At 37.6% G+C, this 20,696-nt stretch overlaps 1 long non-coding RNA gene and 1 pseudogene across 1 annotated transcript; both read left to right on the top strand.

The window, feature by feature from the left end:
* Positions 1-213: 213 nt before the first annotated feature.
* Positions 214-13,284, top strand: LOC115067428. Its single transcript, XR_003846851.1, has 4 exons — positions 214-353; positions 683-876; positions 1,834-2,003; positions 13,075-13,284. It is a non-coding gene; the product is annotated as an uncharacterized LOC115067428 (long non-coding RNA).
* LOC103748756 lies at positions 5,465-6,888 on the top strand (annotated as a pseudogene).
* Positions 13,285-20,696: the final 7,412 nt, after the last annotated feature.

Consider the following 20,696-nt stretch of genomic DNA (forward strand, 5'->3'; position numbering starts at 1 on the left):
AGTTCAGGGCTGTGAGGAATCTCTGTGAAAATCTCCCAGAGACTTTTCAGAAACATTACTTCTTCTGATTCACTTTCCCAGATTCATTGTGGCCTCATCACATGCTTCTGATTCACTTTCCCAGATTCATTGTGGCCTCATCACATGCTGTGAGTCCATACCACTATAACTGGTGAGCTGGGGCTCCCCTTTTGCTTCTTAGTCTCATTAACAGAAGAATTAGAAAATGACTCAGAAAGAAACTGGAGGATAATTTTATCTGAGTTTGAAAGAAAAACAACAGGAAAAGCAAGCTGTAAATCTTGGAAGCTGCCTGCAGAGATAGAGAAAGTGGAGAAAGTTATGCCTCTAAGGTAGGGTTCAAGAAAGTCAGTCTGTTAAGAAACGGAAGTCAGCAAGTAACTGCATGGTGGATGGGGTTGGAGGAGCTACAGGGAAGGAAGAAGAAAGTCCAGAGTGTCAGGGAAACCTTGCTCAGGCTTTGGCCAGCAGCTGAAAGAAAAGATGTGGAAAGAGGGCAAGGAAAGGTTATGTTTTGTGAGTTAGAACTCAAAAAAGTGAGCAGGCTTAGCAATGCTGGGTGGTAGTTCTGTAAGCGGCTGCACCAGGGGAGGAGGGGCTTCTGGGAAGAAGTATCTTACTGTGGGGATAATTATTCCTCTCATGTTTTAACATGATTTAGGTGAAGCAGCTTTCCTTGGGAGTGTTCTCCTAGCCAGGTGATTGACAGGCCCATCTGGAACAACTCTTAAGAGAGAAGATAATAGAATGTAATGTTTTAATCTTTGGAGCAGATCAGAATGTCAAGTCTCCACCTAGGGCCAGAGGAGGCCCAAGCAGAAGCTGTTGTGATGTTTTCCTTTCTAATATTACCAGGTAACTGAGAGGTGGGTTCCAAAGCCAACTTTGAGGAAAGGGTCAATCCTAATCACCTTTAAGGCTTACTAACCCCCATCTACTTACCTAAAATACCTCCTCAAGAGTGAGGCCCTAAAATCATTTAGGAGATGGTCCGAAATTGGGGAACAAATACAACTTATTTCTACCATGAAAACCCCGACATCCCATTCCAAAGTTAACTATCCCCAGAAGGCGTTAGTGTCTGAACTGGAGTCTTAATCACACCCTCACTCACGGCTTCCAAACAAGGGTGCTCATTTCAGAGAAGAGAGGGATAGCAAGAAACCAGATCTCCCTCCTGATATTCCTGGCCTCCATCCAGGACAGAACAAAGGGCATTTCTGGCTTTTTACCAAGGACAAGAATTTGAACAGTTCCCTTTGGGGTTTCTGTTCCTAAAACTGACTAACCAGTTTCTATCTCATTGTTCTTATCAGGATTTTTAAATACCTGTAGGAGCACTTAGCATGGGGTATAGTACTTATTTATTAGTGACTGTCATTCTTTCCCAGCAGATCATGAGTGTCGTGGGAGATAGATCTTTGTTAATTAATTATCACATTCTTAACCAATTACAACTAGTCACTCTTGTTAGACAAGTTACATAAAAAAAAAATTTTTTTTAATCACTGAAAAAAATCTCAACATTTCCTGTTCCTCCCTGCAGTCTGTGTTCCCGTGCTACTGAACTATCCTTAAGGAGATTTATTGTCAAGTTTCATGATTAAGGGAGTATTTCATGTCATATCATTAGAATATTAAACTAAGAAGAAGAAATTAGAGGACTAGATAGGGGCCAAATTATGGGAGGCACTGTGTTCCATGCTGAGACAATGGACTTAAAACTCAAGGTGACTCAGAGCCACTCCCCCTCCCACGGAATGTTTTAAGAAGGAAGTGCTGTCTTCTCATTCTTCTTACTGATTTTTGCAGCAATGGAAAGATGAAATTGAGAGGTTCAAAGGTAGAGCTCTGAGAACAGTGGGGCAGATACACTGCAATAGAGTGGTCAGTGGATGATGGAGACTTGCGAGAAAAGAAAGGATGCATTTAAGGATGATTCAAAATCTGAGACCTGGAGGACTTGCTGATTGGTTGTGAAGGTGAGTGATGAAGTAAAGGGAGGAGAAGAATAATGTTGAGATTGTGCCTTGGGCAGCTGAGTACAACGGTGGAAATTTTATTCAATGCTAAGGGGAATATCAGAAACTCTACAGCAGCGAGACCTGTCCTTAGGCTTTACCCAAGTCAGCATATAGCCTTAGCCCCACCTTGACAGCTGCCAGTTCCTGTCACTGGAAAATGAACTCCTCAGGAAAGCATTTCTGTGTTATGTTTGGATCCCAGTATTCCTTTATGGTATATTATCTTTCCACACATAGCTGAATAATATACTGAACACATATTGAAGTGTTAAATAGAGCATAGAAATGACTAGCTCATGTTTGAGTAAAATCCATTCATCTACTTATTCAAGAAATAGTCCTTAAACATTACTTCCGTTCAGGGGCTTTCTTAAGCATAGGCCAACAGTGGTAAATGGAGCTGAGCTGGCCTCTGCCCTGGTGTTGCTTATTTCCAGAAAAGTGTGCAGACTACAATGGTAAAAAGCGATGTGGAGCTGTGAGGTCATAAAGGGAGAGCTCTGTTGCTCAAAGGTCAAGAAAACCTTTCAGAGAAAGAATAAGGGATTAGGAGTCAGTTGGCAAAAGGAAGAAATAGAATCTGGAAGGCAAGTGGTAAGCAGAAGTCTGCCTGCAGTATCTCATCATTCAACCTATCAACAATAAATCATATTGTTACTGAGGAAAGAGGGTGCCCTCTGTGTTCTTGGTCTCATTAATAAAAGAATTTAGAAATAGACTCAGAAGCTCAAGGAAAATTTTCTTACCATTTGAGAGAAAAATAACAGGGCTGATGAGTTGCAAACATTTGCAGTTGCTAGGAGGAGGGAGATGGAAAAGAGAAAGTTGTTGGGGTCTAAGAAGCCAACATGTCCAACAATAGAGGTCTGCCAGCAGCTGCATGGCTGAAGGGGAGGGGACCTTCAAAGAAAGTGAGAAAGCCCAGCCTGTCAGGAAAAACAGGTTTAGGCCTCTGGCTAATACGCCAAATGAAAAATGGTAAAAAGCAAAGGAAAATGTGTGCTCTCTGGGCTAGAACTAAAAGAAGTGAGTAGGCTTTGTGAGGCTGCACAGTGGAGACTCCATCGGCATTGAAGAAGGGCTTCTGGCAAGGAGCAGTACATGAACTTGTTAAAGGGGCAATTATTCCTCCGACCTCTATTGCACATCTTCGTATGAATCACTCTTCCTGTGTGGTGATCTCCTGGCCAGGTGATTGACAGACCCAGATGGATCAACTCTTGAGGGAGGAGACAATAGTATGTATGTTAAGTTTTGGAGCAGTGAACTGAGTCTCTAAAAATGGCCTCTGCCATGTATTTGAAGTCAGTTCCAGATTGTCACACATATGTTTCAAGGAGGCTCTAACCCTTAAAAGTTATTGTGCTCTTTCCAATGTCATTTCCCACATTTAAGGAGGCAGGAGTCAAACCACAAAGCCATTACCAAGGCATGTTACGTGTGCTTCTCTTGGATATTTAATATCCATCACCAAAACAAATAATATTTCTTGACCTCCAACTGAATTATATTGTTAGGTTGAGTCTCTAAACACAGGCCTATAATTGAAGACTTCTCCATTAGAAACAACTGTTTATTGCCCATAAATAATAGACTTGCAGCTGTAAAAAAGGATAATTTCTACCTTAAAGATTTGCTGTGTAACTTAGACAAAAGGCTTTATGGATATGTTTCAGAGTCGAGCTCCAATTTTAGCTGCATCTGTAGGTTGCAAAGGCAATTACAAGAAGCCAATAACCCAAAAGTCATGATACTTGAAATTCCAAATTTCAACCAGTCAATATTTATAGAGCACCCACTGAGTGGGAAATGTTGCAGTGATGCTATACATAAAAACAAAGCAAGCATTTTATTACAAAGAATGAACAATTCAGTTGGGACACCACTGTGTCAAACCCTCCATACCGTGTTAGTCATAAGGACATAAAATTGAATGGCATGTTAATAAGAGAAATCACTGAGGACTTTTTGTTTCTACAATACTAATGCCTTGCCGACAACGCTGTCACATGGTGAATGCTCTGGAAGGTGCACTGCACAGCATTCAGCACCCAGATAAAGCTTATTCATCATTGCCACCTTGTCAGTGCAATGCTAAGGCCCATTGTCCAGTTTCTATTGGCCTAAAGGTTATTAATCTCTCTGCTGCGGAATAGCTAAACCTGATTCTCAGAGAGGACGGAAAACTCAGATAAGAAAGAAAATAATGCTACGCTAACACATTGGTGAGGGCACTTCAGAAATAAAAAGCATAACTGATTGATATATAATGTCATCTTCAACTAAGGACCCATATACGTCTCTGGCAGCAAAAATGACTATGAAACAGGGTAAAACCAATGGAAGATTCCTCAGAAACACAGAATTGTCATGAAAGATGCACCATTAAATGTAAATTCAAGGGCTAGGGAGGTTGCTCAGTTGATAAAGTACTTGCCCCATAAGCATATGGACCAGACTTTCGATCCCAGATCCTATGTAATAGCCTGTCAGCCAAAGTTGTCGCCTATGATCTCAGCTCTTGGAAGGCAGAGACAGAGGATTTCTGAGGCAAGCTGGCTGCCTAGACTAGCTAGAATCAGCCATCTCTGGGTTCAATGAGAAATAAAGTAGAGAGCAATGCAGAAAGATACTCAATATCAACTTCACATCTCCTCATCTGCATGTGCATATGCACACACACGAGTGTCCACAGACATGCATACACACACAGCATATACAAAAACTGTACACTCAAAGATGTCTCCAACAATTCCAGTAGTGTTACAGGGAAGCCTTGAAGATAATTATATCTGTAAGTGTGTTTTGAGACTGTTTTGGAAACTTGATCTGTGTCTTGGGGCAAGGAGATAATCATACTAACACTTCATAGAACTGGGACAAGTAATAGCACATCCAAAATGATTTTAGGAAACCTGTTTGCCATACCCTAGGCAGAACAAAATCAAAACCTGGTTTAGAACAGACAAAAGTGAGGATGAAGGAGGTGAGGCAGAAACATTTTTTAAGTTAAAAAAAGAAAAATTGATTTATGAAGATGTCATGAATAGTTAATAATATGTAGTTTGAGATGGGGAATTCACTCAGGGCAGAATACATACTCATGTTAAAACACTGGAGACAAAGAGGTAACTTAGAAGACCAATCACAGGATAAGGTGTTACTCTTTCTTTTACTCTTAGGGTTTAACTACAAGACAGAGAGATATCAGAATAGTACTGGGAGAACAGGTAAGGGTGAGAAAGTGTTGCAATCCACTTGGGAAACATTTATTTGCTTATTTGTTTGTGTACTGAAGTATCAAAGGAGTAATGTTACATATTAGAGATTAGTTTGTTCCTCAACTGGGAATAAAACTGATGTAGTCTCTACAACGTAGGGTTTGTGATTTGTTTTGGAAGGGATTATTTGGTGAACAAATAAATTAGTTACACAGCTTCATATAACTTAAAAAAAGGTATTAAGAAAATATTCCAGCCATGGTTAAGCTGGAAAAAAGATGGCAGTGGCCACGCGATGGGATTTCACCCAGCTCATGAATTTTAGTGTCTCTCATAACGATCTGGAGGGCAAATATCATCAGCTCCTGGAAAAAGCCATTCAGTCAGAACAACTAGAAGCCTTGAAAATTTATAAAGAAGCAGCGGTAAATGAGAATGTCAGCCTTGTGGTCTCGCCACAGTTGCTGGCTGATTTCTGCACACACCTCCCTAACCTGCCTGACGGCACAGCCAAAGAAGTCTACCATTTCACCTTGGAGAAGATCCAGCCTAGATTCATCTCATTTGAGGAGCAGGTTGCATCCATGAGACAGCATCTTACATCTATTTAGGAGAAAGAAGACTGGAGAAATGTAGCCCTTGTTACTGGGAATCCCTTTGGAAACAGGACAAAAATGGTACAAAGCAGATAACCTGGAGACTTACCTGCAGATTGCTGGACTATATCTGAAGGATGATGGTCCTGTCCAGGCAGAGGCTTACATAAATTGAGCATCCTTGCTTCAGAATTAATCAGTCAATGAACAGTTACAAATACATTATGTGATATACTATGTATGTGTTCTTGATTATGGAAGAACATTCACTGAAGCTGCACAAAGGTAAACTGAACTCTTTTACAAGATGTAGTCCATGAAAGTAAAAGGTTAGAGGCCTTAAAACATGTTTTCCTGGACCATCTTAGCATCAACAGGATGACAGCATTCGTACATGCTAGCTACTTTTTTCAAGGATGAAAGGTGCCACCAACTTGCTCCATATAGGATCCTAGAGAAAAATGTACCTAGATAGAATCACCAGAGGAAATCAGCTTCAAGAATTTGTTGCAATGCTGATGCTTCACCAAAAAGGCAACTACAGCTGTGGCTCCGGAATCTTGGACAGAGCACTTACTGAACAGAACTTGTCAGCAAGCAAATTACAAATTGCTATTACCATTGAAGAACTTGGAGCTCTCTTTAAGATCCCTGCAGCAAAAGGAGAAATGATAACATCTCTAATGATAACAGAATGACGCATGAATGGATTTATTGATCAGATTGATGAAAGAGTTAATTTTGAAACATAAGCAGCCCTGCCAACATGGGACACACAGATCCAATCACTTTGTTTCTAGGCGAATAACCTTCTGGAGGAAATTAGTCAGACAGCCCCAGAATGGGTGGCACAAACCATGGAAACTCAGATGGCCCAGTGAATCCTTGCAGAACTGTGTGCACACTACATCATTGCCATTTTGTGTAGACTGATTTCACTCTTGCTTCAAAGCATTTGCATCATAACTTTATGCATTTCAATGACTTTTATGCCGGATTCCATTTAAAGAGGAAATCAGAGCAGAAAGTGCAAGCATTTACACATAGGTGTTGTTCCCATGTATTCAGGGTCTGTGTATTAAACCAACTCAGATATTTTGAAAACTTTTTTAAGGCCTAGGTAAAATATCTGTGACTAAAAAGCTTGGGATTTGTCATAACTTTGTAGTCATGTAAAACTTAGGTGCTTTGTGCCTCTCCAAATGTTGTTATTCTAATAAACGGAGCAATGAGCCAAAACAAAGAAAAGAAAATATTGCAGTGTTCAGAGGAAAAGAGCAGGAAATGAGGATGGTATTTTCGAGGGAGTTATCAAATGATCAGTGGCATGGAGTTTTGTTAAGAAGTGAAGCTGGTAAAAATACTAACGAGAGAGGATTTCAGATGAGGAAACAGCAGGTGTGATGTGTCAGAGGCAGGCACCGGGAGGTGTGCTTGGGAGAGAGCAGTTGGCATGGGTAACCAATGCTGAGAGTGTCCATGAAGGTGGTGGAGTTCAGCATTCACCATGCTGCATACCTCTTTTTGGATTCAGTCAGGTGTGAAGCAGTGGAGGGAGGGGGGGTTGAACAAAGAGTTATGCAAACTTATTAACCTTTTGGAAAAATAATCTCAGTTTCTGTTTTGTGATAAGGCTGCAGCTAGATCTGTGATAGCTTCATCTTTTCCTCACCATGGACACTACCGTCGGCCCACATTTTCCTAAATATTATTCCAGAAATGTCTACCAGGCAGAGGTTTACATTCTTTAAAAGACAATTGTATTCTATGAAGGGAAAATTTCAAGGCATACAATATTTCCTAAGATGGGAAAGTCCTTCTGTTGTGGGCAGGATGAAAAAAGTTGTGTGTGGTGTCTTAATTTTCTTTCCTAAATTGATAATAAAATTTTCTGAACAATGCTTAGAATCACACTAAATCTACGGGAATGGAATTCTATTAGGAGATGAGTTCTTCGGGTTCAGTGTGTGACCCGTGGTGTTCTTACACTGGCTATCTCTTCAGGTAACCCAGGCATGCTTCCTGCCATGGTTAAGCTCACTTCTCATTGCCATCACAACAGGCATTATTCTGTTGTTGGAAAAGGCGCAGGAGGAATAGGTTCAAATGCTCTATTCCACACCATGATGACTGCAGTTAGCAACAATGCATTATGTAATTCAAAATTTCTGAGAGTAGACTTAATGTGTTTTCTCCACAAAAAACAACAGCTATATGAAGCAATGCATATGCTAGTTTATTTACACAACCATTCCACATTGTGTAAATATATGAAAACATTATGTTGCATATATGATGATATATGATAAGAATATCACAAATGAGTTGAATTTTTATTTGTCAATTTAAAATATTATGTAGTTATGGGAACATGTTTGTGTTGCACGAGGGAGCTTCACAGATGAGAACTGAGAGATGCATTAGTGTCCACTTTATCCCCTTGTTCTATGTTCTGTGAGCCTTTGGTGTAGAGGTTGCATTGTAGATGTGCCACTTAGGCTTGGGCAATTCACAGACAATGCCTGAGTGTGACCAGTTGTGGAACTCTGCAGTAGTCTCCATCTGTTGCAAAAGAAGCTTCTTTGATAAATGGTGACTGGTATACTTGTCTATAAATATAAGGATTCATACTTTGCACATAGTAAGAAATTACATTTGTCTAAGCATATGACAGCCTTGGGGTTTTCTCTAAGATCTATGACCTCTCCAGCCATGTGTATTTGGCTATGTTTACAGTAGCACCCATGAGTTTCTGCCATTGAGTGGGCTTTAAGTCCAAGTAGGTAGCTATTGATTACCCCCAAGATAAAAGTGCCACTACCGCACCAATGTCATTTGCTGTGATGGTCATTGTGGTTATTAGACCTTGAAACTGGGGTTGGACCATCCATTGATGTTTTCCCTTAGTAGCTTGCATAGTACACTCCAAAGCTATGAGAGCTAGCCTTCAGGGGAAGTGGCTTCTAGGTCAGTTCCTGCTCCATTGCTCCAAATCCTGCATCTAAAGTTTGTCCTGTCTTCAGCAGTAGAGCATTCAAGGGCTATCTCCATAACCTGTGTTTTTGGGGGGAGTCTCTTGCACTACCCTGGCTAACAACTCAAAGGAAGGTTTCTCCTCTCTGGTACTGTTTTTGTTATGTAGACTTCAGCTATACACATAGACTCATGTAGAGATATTGTATATGGACTAATATGAATCCCTCTGTTTTTTATACCAGCTAGACATTATTTATCTCTTCTCTGTCTCTCTCTGTCTCTCTGTCTTTCTGTCTCTCTCTCCCTCTTTCTCTCTCTAATACTCCCTCCATGCTCTCCCCATTTAAAGTATTCCCATTTTCCTCATTTCTCCCATTTCTCCCTTTATAATACTAGTCCCCTATCGTCCCACCTCTCTTGAGCACCTTTTCACTCTTTATCCCCAAATTCCCACAGTTCCCTGTATAACCTTCCCTTACCCTCCACTGCCACCCCCGTATTATTGAAGGTAGTTTTATTTTTTGTTTTTAAAGAAGGTTGTTTTTTGTTGTTTGGTTAATTGTTTGGATTTTTTTTTTTTTTTTTTTTTTTTTTTTTTTTTTTTCTAAAAGGGGCACATAAACGCCAGGGAAAAAAAGGGGGGGGAGGGGGGTTTTTTTTGGAAATGTTTTTTTTTTTTTATTTTTTTTTTGGGGAGAATTTTTTTTTTTTTTTTAAAGAAGGTTGTTTTTTTGTGTTTTGTTTATTGTTTGGATTTTTTTTTTTTTTTTTTTTTTTTTTTTGCTTAATTCACTGATAAGGGCACATGCATGCCATGGTACATATGTGGAGGTCAGAGGACTGTTTTTGAGAATCAGTTCTTTCTTTATACATTGTCTTGAGGCAAGATCTCTTTTGTTTGTGTCACTGCTCTAGGTTAGCTGGCCCAAGGGCTTCTGAGTGCTTCTCTTGTCTCTGCCTCCCATCTCACTGCAGGAGTGCTGGGATTACAGCATCTGGCATTTTATGGGCTCCAGGAATCTATCTTCTCTGCTTTCCCAGCAAGTATTTTTAGCAGAACCTTCCCCCCAGACCTTAAGCTGGCATTTTGACATGCAAAGAGAGTGTTAGATTCTTCTCTCTTAAAGCTGTGTGGTCTTGTGAAAATTACCAAATCCTCAGATTCCTCAGGGGAATAATTTCTACCTTTTAAGACTATTATAAGGGTTACTGAAAAAAAAAAATCTCTGCATAAGCTTATTTCATATTCTGTTGCCATATGAATTGTTATAATAAATGGAGGTTCTCATTATTAAAGTTGTTAAAATGACATTTAGCTTTGCACTGTCACATTTTAACAATATAGGAAGGCACACAGTGAACTTGTATCCATTTCTGATCCATGACCTATCTAAAGAAATGCAGACAGCCACTGGAGAGGAGCCTAGACAGAAAGTCAGAAGTTATTTGAACATGTGTCTATCTTAAAATTTGCATAGTCACCACAGAATAGTTCAACATCCAAAAGCACATGCCTTAAGAGTTTAAATGTTAGCTAATTTTAAAATTTTGATTAAACATTTATGAAAGAGACTGACCTCTGGAATGATTTCTCTATGAGTGTCAGTCTTATATTCCACTTGTGGGCACACTTAAGTAAATCTCTAGGAAATTCTGAAGATTATTTTTCCAAGGGTTGGCACCTACATAGACATTTTTAGAACTAGAGTCACTTTTTTTTTTCCCAAACAAGCACTACATTATCCTGACCTTCACTCCTGAGCCTTCATTTCTCAACAAACAGTCCTTAGTATTTGCAAACTCCTCCATATGCTATGATCTAATTAGCAAAGGAAAAGTAACAATTAACTTCATTTTAATTTACTCAATTGTGTGCTGTCTGGAAAAGTTGCTGACTCACCAGAAGATCTGACAAGAATGTTTCAGATCAGAGGGAAATTGGGAAACTTCTGGTCATGTCCCAAATGGCAAGCTTTGGCAATATCCTGTAATAAACACCAGGGGAAAATTGTTAGGTATGCAACAATTTATTTAGGACAAATTTTAAAAGATTTCCATTGGATAATATCACCTTTCATTTTTTAATTTAATCTTGAGCACCCTCTGTGTTTAGTATTCTTCACAATGAATTACTAATTAGAAACAGAACTAGCACAAGCAATTCTCCTCAGTTAACTGTTGACCTGTTACATCTTTAAGATTTCTCCTGAATTGCTATTATGAATGTACTTGCCTTAAGATAGCGTAAAATGAAAGTAAAATAAAAAGTTTTATTTTTAGAAAACCTTCTATAATCACATATATTAGAGTCAAATTGCCAATGACATTTTCTTAGCATGGAGTTACTGGGAGAAGGTTCACATTCACATGACATGGGAAGGCTGAGAAGCTATTTAATATCATGGCTCTGACCTTCAACTTACAGAAGACTTAAGCCTCCATTTTGTCATGAATTCTTCATTTGGTAGGTGAATGACCTGGGTCTTGTTTACTATAATATAATAAATATTATAATAAACTAATATTTTCAATTCTTAGTTTCCTCATCTGTAAAATAAAGTTAACAACAACAATTCATCTATTTTAGGAGCATATCTAGAATAAAATAAGTGAGCCATATGAAGTATTCAAGTTTAATAAGTTCTGGATGCAATTATATGGTTTTATAGATGTAATTTGGCAGAAGAATGTTGATTTCATTTGTACATGTTGGATCACATATGCTACCAGGTTAATAATTATAATTAAGTTTTATTTAGCTAAAAATACTAATTCCTTCTAGAAAATAAACATTTCAATTTGTAAAATACATGGAAATTTGCTTTGAATCTGTCAGGATGTCTGGACCAATTTTGTCTGTAAACATTAGTGTAGACTAACTTTATTCTGAAATCATATGACTTTGTCTTTTGTTTCTGATGCTTAATTTATTAGAAATGGAAACTCTCAGCTATGAGAACAATAATATAATGTTAATTTGCAACATCAAATTTAGTTTTATTTAGGTCAGGAGGATAAAAGGTTTGAGGCCAATTTGAGCTACATAATGACATTCCTGTCTCAAACAGAAATATCATTTCTCTCTCTCTAGACTAATTTAATCTAAAAAATTTATGAATTTGTAGAGTTATCATATCTTAAGGAACAGATAGATAGATTGATATATTGAATGTTACAAAGAAAAACCACATTTCCATAGTATGGAGTCTGGATTTTCAAGGAACAAGCAGCCTACAATGATATGCTCTTCATTTCTTTCCCAACTGCTGGGGAAAACACAGTGAGTCATCTACATGGAATGTGGAGAAGGAGCAGAAGTAATCCCAAAGGCAGCAACTTACAAGAGAACATGGATGTGGTTTCAAACTGACATCTCAGAGAGTCCCTAGGAATGGACAGAAACAATAAAAACTGCAAACAATTATCTCACCTCATTCCAGGAATTTGAGAGAAAAGCCTAAGAGGCTTGGAGCTCCTGGACAGTCTTTCAGGGACAATCAATAGCATCCCACAGGACTAGGAAAAGATGCTCTAGGGCTCAAAATGTGCAGTCACTAAAAAGGCACTTTCAAGTTTCTCAACTTTTTGGCATCTCACAGAAATATATTTAGAAGCAACATCTCTGAAGGGAAAAATCACTTTTAATCACTATAATAAACAGAAAGAGGATCACTAGCAGCTAGTGGCCAGTTCTATTTCCCTCCTCAGATTTGACAAAAGTCAGGTTAGATTTTGTCTTTAATTTGAACTCTTACCATGCCAGTGCATGAAGGCAGACTGACAGGAAAAGACAGTCTCTAAGTCTCAGTGATTCATAGCAACAACTCAGCTCTCCTAGACTAACATCTCAAAGCACATGAATAGCACTAAGGAAAAAGGTCAAGAATGCTTACAAGTTTTGCAAAATAAAGAAAGTGCTTTAAAAATTGGGAAATGACCAAGAAATTGTATCTATAATTCAATAATCTCAAATAATTTTGACAGGAGAGCAAAATGAATATAGATTTTATAATACACATGGAATAAACATGCCAATGTTTTCATAATTTAAATTGTCTAAAAGAAAAATATATTGTATGAAAAGAAAGAAGTCAAGGAAGGAAGGAGGGACAGAGGGAAGGACAGAGGGATGAAGGCAGGGCAGAAGAAGGGACAGAGAAGTGGAGAATGAGATAGGGTAAAAAAAAATAAGGAAGAGAGGATTTTTAAATATTCCATCACTTTCTTTTGTGCCAGGGTTACAGCCGATAATATCTTGCTGGAACAATTTTTCTGAATGGCATTTCAAACTGTTACCAATGAATGATGATGTTAAAGCATTAATATTTGATGCATTTCAAGATGGCATGAGGTTCAGGAGGATATCTAACCTATTGACCATCTGTCAGACTCTCCTCTCTTCTCATGCTTCCCACACAGAAAGAAAAATAAAGGGGGAAGCTAAGGCTAAGGGTAAGCTTTAAATTATATCTTAAGTGTATGTATTCATTGCAAAGGAAATGATCTTATGAAACAATCACACAGATAAGAAAATTTTAAATAAAACTTAGGGGATTCTTTTTAGTCTTCCCTAGATTCATGAACACTCCTCAAATAAAACAACACTTCTGTGTTTCTTACCTACCTTTCACACATTTTATATATGATTAGAAGTATATAAATTAGAGTTACTTCATATAAATTTCCTAAAAGTTACACAACTAGCTTTCATTTAACATCTTTTAGACATGCTTCTCTCCCTCCCTCTACATCACTTTCCCTATAGATTAAAATCCAGATTTACGTATATTCTGAATCAAACATCTTTATATACTTTATTTATAAATCCTTATGCACTTGTGTGTTTTAAAAATTGTCATTATTTATTCAAGCTATAAATGTACACATAAATTTTCTTAACTACTCTAAGAATTCCTACAAATGTCTAAACTCAAACAAACTCAAATAAATTCCTTGTTCTTATTTTGTTTTTCAGTATAATGGCGATTCTAGATTGTCAACTGACAGGTGGAGGAGTCTGAGGCTGTTTCTAAAGCGGTCTAATTGAAGTGGGAAGACTTGCCCTGAATATCGCTGGTATGGCACTTGCCTATCCTGAACAAAGTCCAGGTTTCCATCCTTGATACTAGAAAAATATATGTACATGTCTGTAAGCCCAGAACTTGAGAGACTGAAACACATAGTTCAAGGTCAACCTAAAATATATAGTGAAACCTTGTTGAGAACCACCTCTTAAAAAGTTGAATGAATATTTTCTAAATGTAGTAAGATTATCATTGTGGGAGGTATTCAAAAGAAAGCTAAAAGTAGGTGGCCTTGATAAATGTGAGGCTCCATTGTGTTATCTCTCTGTAGAAGGGAATTGCAATAGGTTGGAAACTCTCAAAGTCCCATCTTAACCATACAAAGAGCTCCATGTATTCACATTATCATACATCCCAAACTGTAAAAGCACAATTGTTAGATGTTGGGTTCCTTTGTAAATTTAATATATATTTTAGATTCCACCTTGTTTTTTATTGATTTTGTTTTGTATTTCATACAGAACATCCCAGTCTTACTCATTGTTATACCCTCATCCCAAATGTCACCCTCCCATAGCTTTCCCCCACCCCACTGGAGACCATATATTCTGTCATCCATGTTACTGTCCACTGTGTTATCAGTGCCCCCAGCGGTTCTCCAGTGCTAGTACATCCACTGAGTCTAGTCAGCCTATCTAGGGTTCATTGTTTTAGGAAGATCAGCTCTTCCTCATTTAGCAGCAATCAGTTGCCATCATTCCTTTAGATAAGACTGGGGTCTGCTGCTCATTTCCTAGTTCTATGCTGGGTTACCATCTGGGAGTCTCTTGGGCCACGTGGGCTAACAATGCAAAAGAAGTTATCTCCTGTCGGGCATTGTTTTTTATTATGTAGCCTTTAGCTATATACATGGACTCTTAAAGAATTACACTGATCACTTCAATCTTTGATTATATTTTCCTTTTGGGTATTTAAGACCATAAAGTCGGCCCAGATAAACCGATTTATTTTTACTCTCAAGGTCATTTAAGGATCTGTTCCTCAGGGGTCACATGGGCTTGGCTCCTTTCTTTTATCAGTTTCATCTTTGTGAAGATAAGTCAAAGGTCCAGCTTGACAGTGACTGGCTTCACTTGGAAGCATGGAGTAAATGTTTCCTCTGTGTTGACCCGCCTCTTTGTAGACTGAAGACTGGTTCAAGTCCATCTGGTGGGGTCTCCATGGCCTTCTTGACCAAGAGGACAGGTGACTCACCACAGTTACAGGGCATTTTGAGAGATGCTCCATAATCCCATGGAACTGAGTTGAACTTGGAGAGCAAGGGCAAAAACTGTCCTTTAAGTCTCTCTGACTAGATTAGTATAGGCCTCAAAGAATGGCTGTTAAACATCCAAGAAGGTTAGTTCCACCAGTCTGGTACTTTTGATTACCATGTGTTATGTAGATAAAGCTTGGGCAAAAACCAAATATTCTCAGATGAACCTTGACTAGACATATATTTTCTTTCTTGAGCTAGTTTTATGTATAATTTATCTGTAGGTTGTTGGACTAATATGGTACCCTCAGGTTTTTTTTAAAACTAATAGGTATGATTTAGCCCTCTCATTGACTAACCCTTGCACCGTGGTTTCTTCATTTAAAGTGCCCCTATTTTTCCCATTTTCTCTTAGCAATACCCTTTACCTATGGTCCCACCTCTCTTGAGCGCATTCTTTTTGTTTAACCCCAAGTTTTCTTGTATAAGCCTCCCTCTCCCCTCCCATTAAAATAACCCCATTTTTAGCCAAATCTCTTTTAGTAACACCCATTTTCTACTGTCTTCTCTTTGAGATTCTTTCTTTTCCTTTACCTTCCTGGTTCCTTTTCATTATCCTGGCTCCTATAGTTATGCCTGGATACATACTCACTTATAAGGATTTGGTGCTAGGGTCCACATATGAGGGAGAACATCCATCATTTGTTTTTCTGAGTCTGTGTTACTTCACTTAGTATAACAGTTTACAGTTCCATTCATTTACCTGAAATTTTTATGATTTCATCATATAAATGAACCACATTTTCATTATCCATTCATCAGCTTAGGGACACTTAGGTTGCTTCCATCTCTTAGTTATTGTGAAAAGAGCAACAACCAACACGGATGTACAAATGTCTCTGCAATAGGATGAGTTCTTCGCGAATAACTGGGACAAATGGTAGGTTCATTTTTAGTTTTTAAAGGGTTCTCTACCATCGCTTTGCATAGGGGTTGAACAAGTTTGCAGCCCACCAGCAATGGATGAGTGTTCCCCTTTCCCCACATCCTCTCCAACATTTGGTATGATTTGTTCACTTGATCTTAGCCAATCTGACCAGGGTAAGAAGAAATCTTAAATTACTTTTAATTTGCATTTCCCTAATTACTAATGATGTTGAACATCTTTTAATATGCTTCTTATCCATTTTAATTCCTTGTTTTGAGAACTCTCTTTTCAGCTCCTTAGCCCATCTTTTAATTAGGTTACTTCCTTTCTTGATTCTTTGCTTTTTGAGTTCTTTATATATTCTGGATGTTAAACATCTGTCAGATGTGTTTCTGATGAAGATTTTCTCCCACTCTGTGGGTATTCTCTTCACTTCCTTGGTTGCTTCTTTTGAGGTACAGAAGCTTTTTAATTTAGTGAGGTCCCATTTGTTGGTTTGTGACCTTGTTTCCTGAGCAATTTATGTCCAGTTTAGAAAATCATTTCATACACCTATATCTTTTAGGTTTTTGCCAATGTTTTCTTCTAACAGTTTCAAAGTTTCAGGCTTTACATTGAGGTCATTGATCTGTTTGGAATTCACTTTTGTGCAAGGTAAAAGATAGGGGTTTAGTTTCGTTCTTCTACAGGTGGAGATCCAGTTTTGCCAGCACCATTTGCTGAACATGCTGTCTTTCCTCCAGTTAATGTTCTTGGCCCCTTTGTCAAATATCAGGTGGCTAAAATTGCATGTACTCATGTTTGGGTCTTCAATTTTGTTCCATTGATCTATGGGTCTATTTTTGTGCCACTACCATGTTGTCTTTATGACTATGCGCTGTAATACAGTTTAAAATCTGGTACAGTAATTCCTCCAGCATTACTTTTGTGCTCAGGGTTACTTTGGGTATCTGATGTCTTTTGTGCTTCCATATGAATCTTAGGATGGTATTTTCCAATTCTGTGAAGGATATCATGGGGATTTTGATTGCCATTTCATTGAATCTATAAATGTCTTTTGGTAGGATGGTCATTTTCATAATATTAATTCTTCCAATCCATGAGCCTTGGAGGTCCTTCCATTTTCTGGTGTCTTCCTCAATCTCTTTAAATACTTAAAACTTCCATTGTAGAGGTCCTTAATACCTTTGGTCATGTTTATTCTGAGATTTTTTTTTTTTTTAGACCATTGTGAAAGGGAGTGTTTCCATGTACTTTTTCTCTGATTGCTTGTTATGGGTATATAAAAGGCTACAGACTTTTGTAGATTAATTTTATAACCTGCCACTTTACTGAAAGTGTTAATCACTCCTAGGAGTTTTTGGATGGAATTTTTCGTGTCTCTTAGATATGATATCATATCATCTGCAAAAAGGGACAATTTGATCCTTTCTTTCCCAATTATTACTCATTTAATTTCCTTCTCTTGTCTTATTGCTCTTGCAAGACTTTCAAGCACTTTGTTAAAAATAAGTAGAGATAATGAACAGCCTTGTCTGGTTCTTGATTTTAATGGGAATGCTTCCAGTTTTTCTCCATTTAGAATATTGTGTGTGTCTGTTGTATATGGATTTAATTACGTTGAGGTATGTTCTCTCCAGTCCAACTCCCTCTAGGACTTTGAACATAAATGCATGTTGAATTTTGTCAAAGGCCTTCTCTACATCTATTGAGACAACCATGTAGTTCTTGTCTTTGAGTCCATTTATATGATTTGACCTTTATTGCCTTAGGCATATTGAACCATCCCTGTATCTTTGGAATAAAACCAACTTGATCATGGTGGATGATCTTTTTGGTGTGTATACGGTTTGCAAGTATTTTGTTGAGAATTTTTGCATCTTCGTTCACTAACTATAATGGGTCTATAGTTTTCTTTTTTGGTTGTATCTTTATCTGGCTTTGGTATTAGAGTGATTCTGGCTTCACAGAAGGAATTTGGAAGTTCTCCCTCCATTTCTATCTTTTTGAATAAATTAAGTGGTATTGGATATAGTTCTTCTTTAAATATCTGGTAGAACTCTACTGTAAATCCATCTGCTCCTGGTTTTTTTTTTTTTTTTTAGTCAGGAGGTTTTCAATTTCCTTATGTGTTATGGGTCTGTTTAAGCTGTTGATCTTTTCTTGGTTTAGTTTTGGTGGTTCCCATGCTTTTAATATCCATTCATTTCTTTTAGGTTTTCAAATTTAGTAGCATATAGTTTTTTAAAGTATTCCCTTATAATGTTCTGGATATTTTTGGTATCTCTTGTGATGTTTCTCCTTTCATCTCTGATTCTGTTGATTTGGAGGTGCTCTTTCTTTCTTTCTTTCTTTCTTTCTTTCTTTCTTTCTTTCTCTCTTTCTTTCTTTCTTTTGGTTAACTGGGCTAGAGGTCTGTCGATCTTGTTTATCTTTTCAAAGACCAGCTCTTGGAATTGTTGGTTCTTTGTATTGTTTTCTTTGTTTCAATTTCATTAATTTCTGCCCTGATTTTTGTTATTTCTTCTTGTCTGCTGGGTTTGGGTTTCATTTATTGTTGCTTTTCAAGTGTCTTGAGTTGCAGTGTTAAGTCATTTATTTGTGCTCTTTCCTATTTTTTAATGTAGGCACCTAGAGCTATAAACTTCCCTCTAAGGATTGCTTTCAAACTGTCCCAGTGATTTTGTTGTGTCATATTGTCCTTTTTATTTAGTTCCAGGAATACTTTTCTTTCTTAATTTCTCCTTTGACACATTCATCATTCAGGAGTGTGTTTTTTAATCTCCACGTGTTCATGTAGTTACTGGGGTTTCTTCCCGTGTTAATTTTAAGCTTTTGTGCATTGTGGTCTGATAGAATGCATGGAATTATTTCAATCTTTTTGTATTTGTTGAGGCTTGTTTTTTACTCCACTATGTGGTCAGTTTTAGAGATGGTTCCATGGGGCACTGAATAGAAAGTATATTCTTTGGTGCTTGGGTGGAATATTTGATAGACGCCTGTTAGGCCCGTTTGATGTATGGTATTGTTTAATTCAGATATTTCTCTGTTGATTCTTTGTCCTGTTGACATATATAATAGAGAATGGGGGTACTGAAGTCCCCTACTATTAATGAGTTGGGATTAATCTAGGTCTTAAAGTCCTATAGTACTGTTTTTATGAAGTTGTGTGCACCATAGTTTGGTGAATATATGTTCATGATTGTAATATCTTCTTGGTCAATTGTTCATTTGCTCAGAATGAAGTGGCCCTTTTTATTTCTTCTTATTAGTTTTAGTTTGAAGTCTATTTTGTCAGATATTAGAATTTCAACTCCTGCTTTTTAATTAGTATCATTTGCTTGAGATATTTTTTTCCATCCTTTTACTTTAAGGTAGTGCTTATCCTTGAAAGTGAGATGGGTTTCTTGCAGACAACAAAAAGATGGGTTTTGTTTTTTAATCCATTCAACTAGCATGTGTCTTTTGGTTTGGGAGTTCAGTCTGTTAATATTTAAAGTTGTTAATGAAAGTTGCGTATTGATTCCTGTACTTTTGATTTCTGTTCTCATTCTTGACGTAACTGTGCAGTTCCACAGTTATTCCTTTATTAAGCTTCTTTCTGTTGCCCCTTGGGTATAGTCATTCCTTTCTTCAGCAATTTTTATTGTTTCAAGAATTCTCTGAAGGGCTGGTTTTGTGGACATGAATTCTTTCAGCCTATTTATTCATGGAAGAGTTTTCTTTCCTCTTCAACTATAATAGACATTTTGGTTGGGTGAGTAATCTAGGTTGGTATCTGTGGTCATTTAAAACTGGGAATACTTCGGTCCAGCTCTTCTGGCTTTCATAGTTTGCACTGAAAAGTCAGCTGATGGGTGTTGTATGTGCTTCTTGTATTTGTATGCTCATGTCTTTCTCTAATTTGGGGGCATTTTCTTCTACAATCCTGTTGAAGATCTGGCCCATACCATTATCCTTAGATTCTTCTCCTTCCTCTATGCCTATGATGCATAAGTGTGATCTTTTTATGGTGTCACACAATTCCTGCATATTCCATTCTTGTGTTTTCTTAAATTTTTCATAATCTTTACTTAAGTCATCTTATTCATCCACTTTATCTTCCAGTCTTGATATTCTGTTTTCCATTTCATTCATCCTATTACTGAGGCTTTCTCCTGTCATTTCTAATTGACTTATTGTTTCACTTCCTTCTTCATTTCAGCCTGAGTATCTTCATTATTCCTCACTCTTTTCTGAATTCATTCACGTTTATCCCTATCTTCTTTCAGTTTTTTTATTTCTTTGTATGTTCTTTAAATTCACTGAACTTTTTTATCATGTTTATAATTGTTCTTTTGAATTCCATGTCCTATGTTATCTCTAGAGGGTTTTCATTGTACTCCTCTACAGGACTGTTGGTATTTGGTGGAGATGTATTATTTAGGTTTTTAATGTTATTATTTTTTCACTGTGACTTTGACATGTGGATTTCTTCTGTAGTTTCTGATTCTTTTATGAGACTCAAGTATTTCTGGTTTGCATTTAGGTCTGCTTCTCTTTGTAAACATTATGTGCCTTTGTGGTTTACTTGTTGGGCATGAAAAGCTGGTTTGTCTAGGCTTTCTCCTAAGGTCTGGATCCCTCTAGTCAGCAGACATAGTACAATTTG

Source organism: Nannospalax galili, unplaced genomic scaffold (assembly GCF_000622305.1).
Source record: "Nannospalax galili isolate Female #2095 unplaced genomic scaffold, S.galili_v1.0 scaffold284, whole genome shotgun sequence".
Taxonomy (NCBI): domain Eukaryota; kingdom Metazoa; phylum Chordata; class Mammalia; order Rodentia; family Spalacidae; genus Nannospalax; species Nannospalax galili.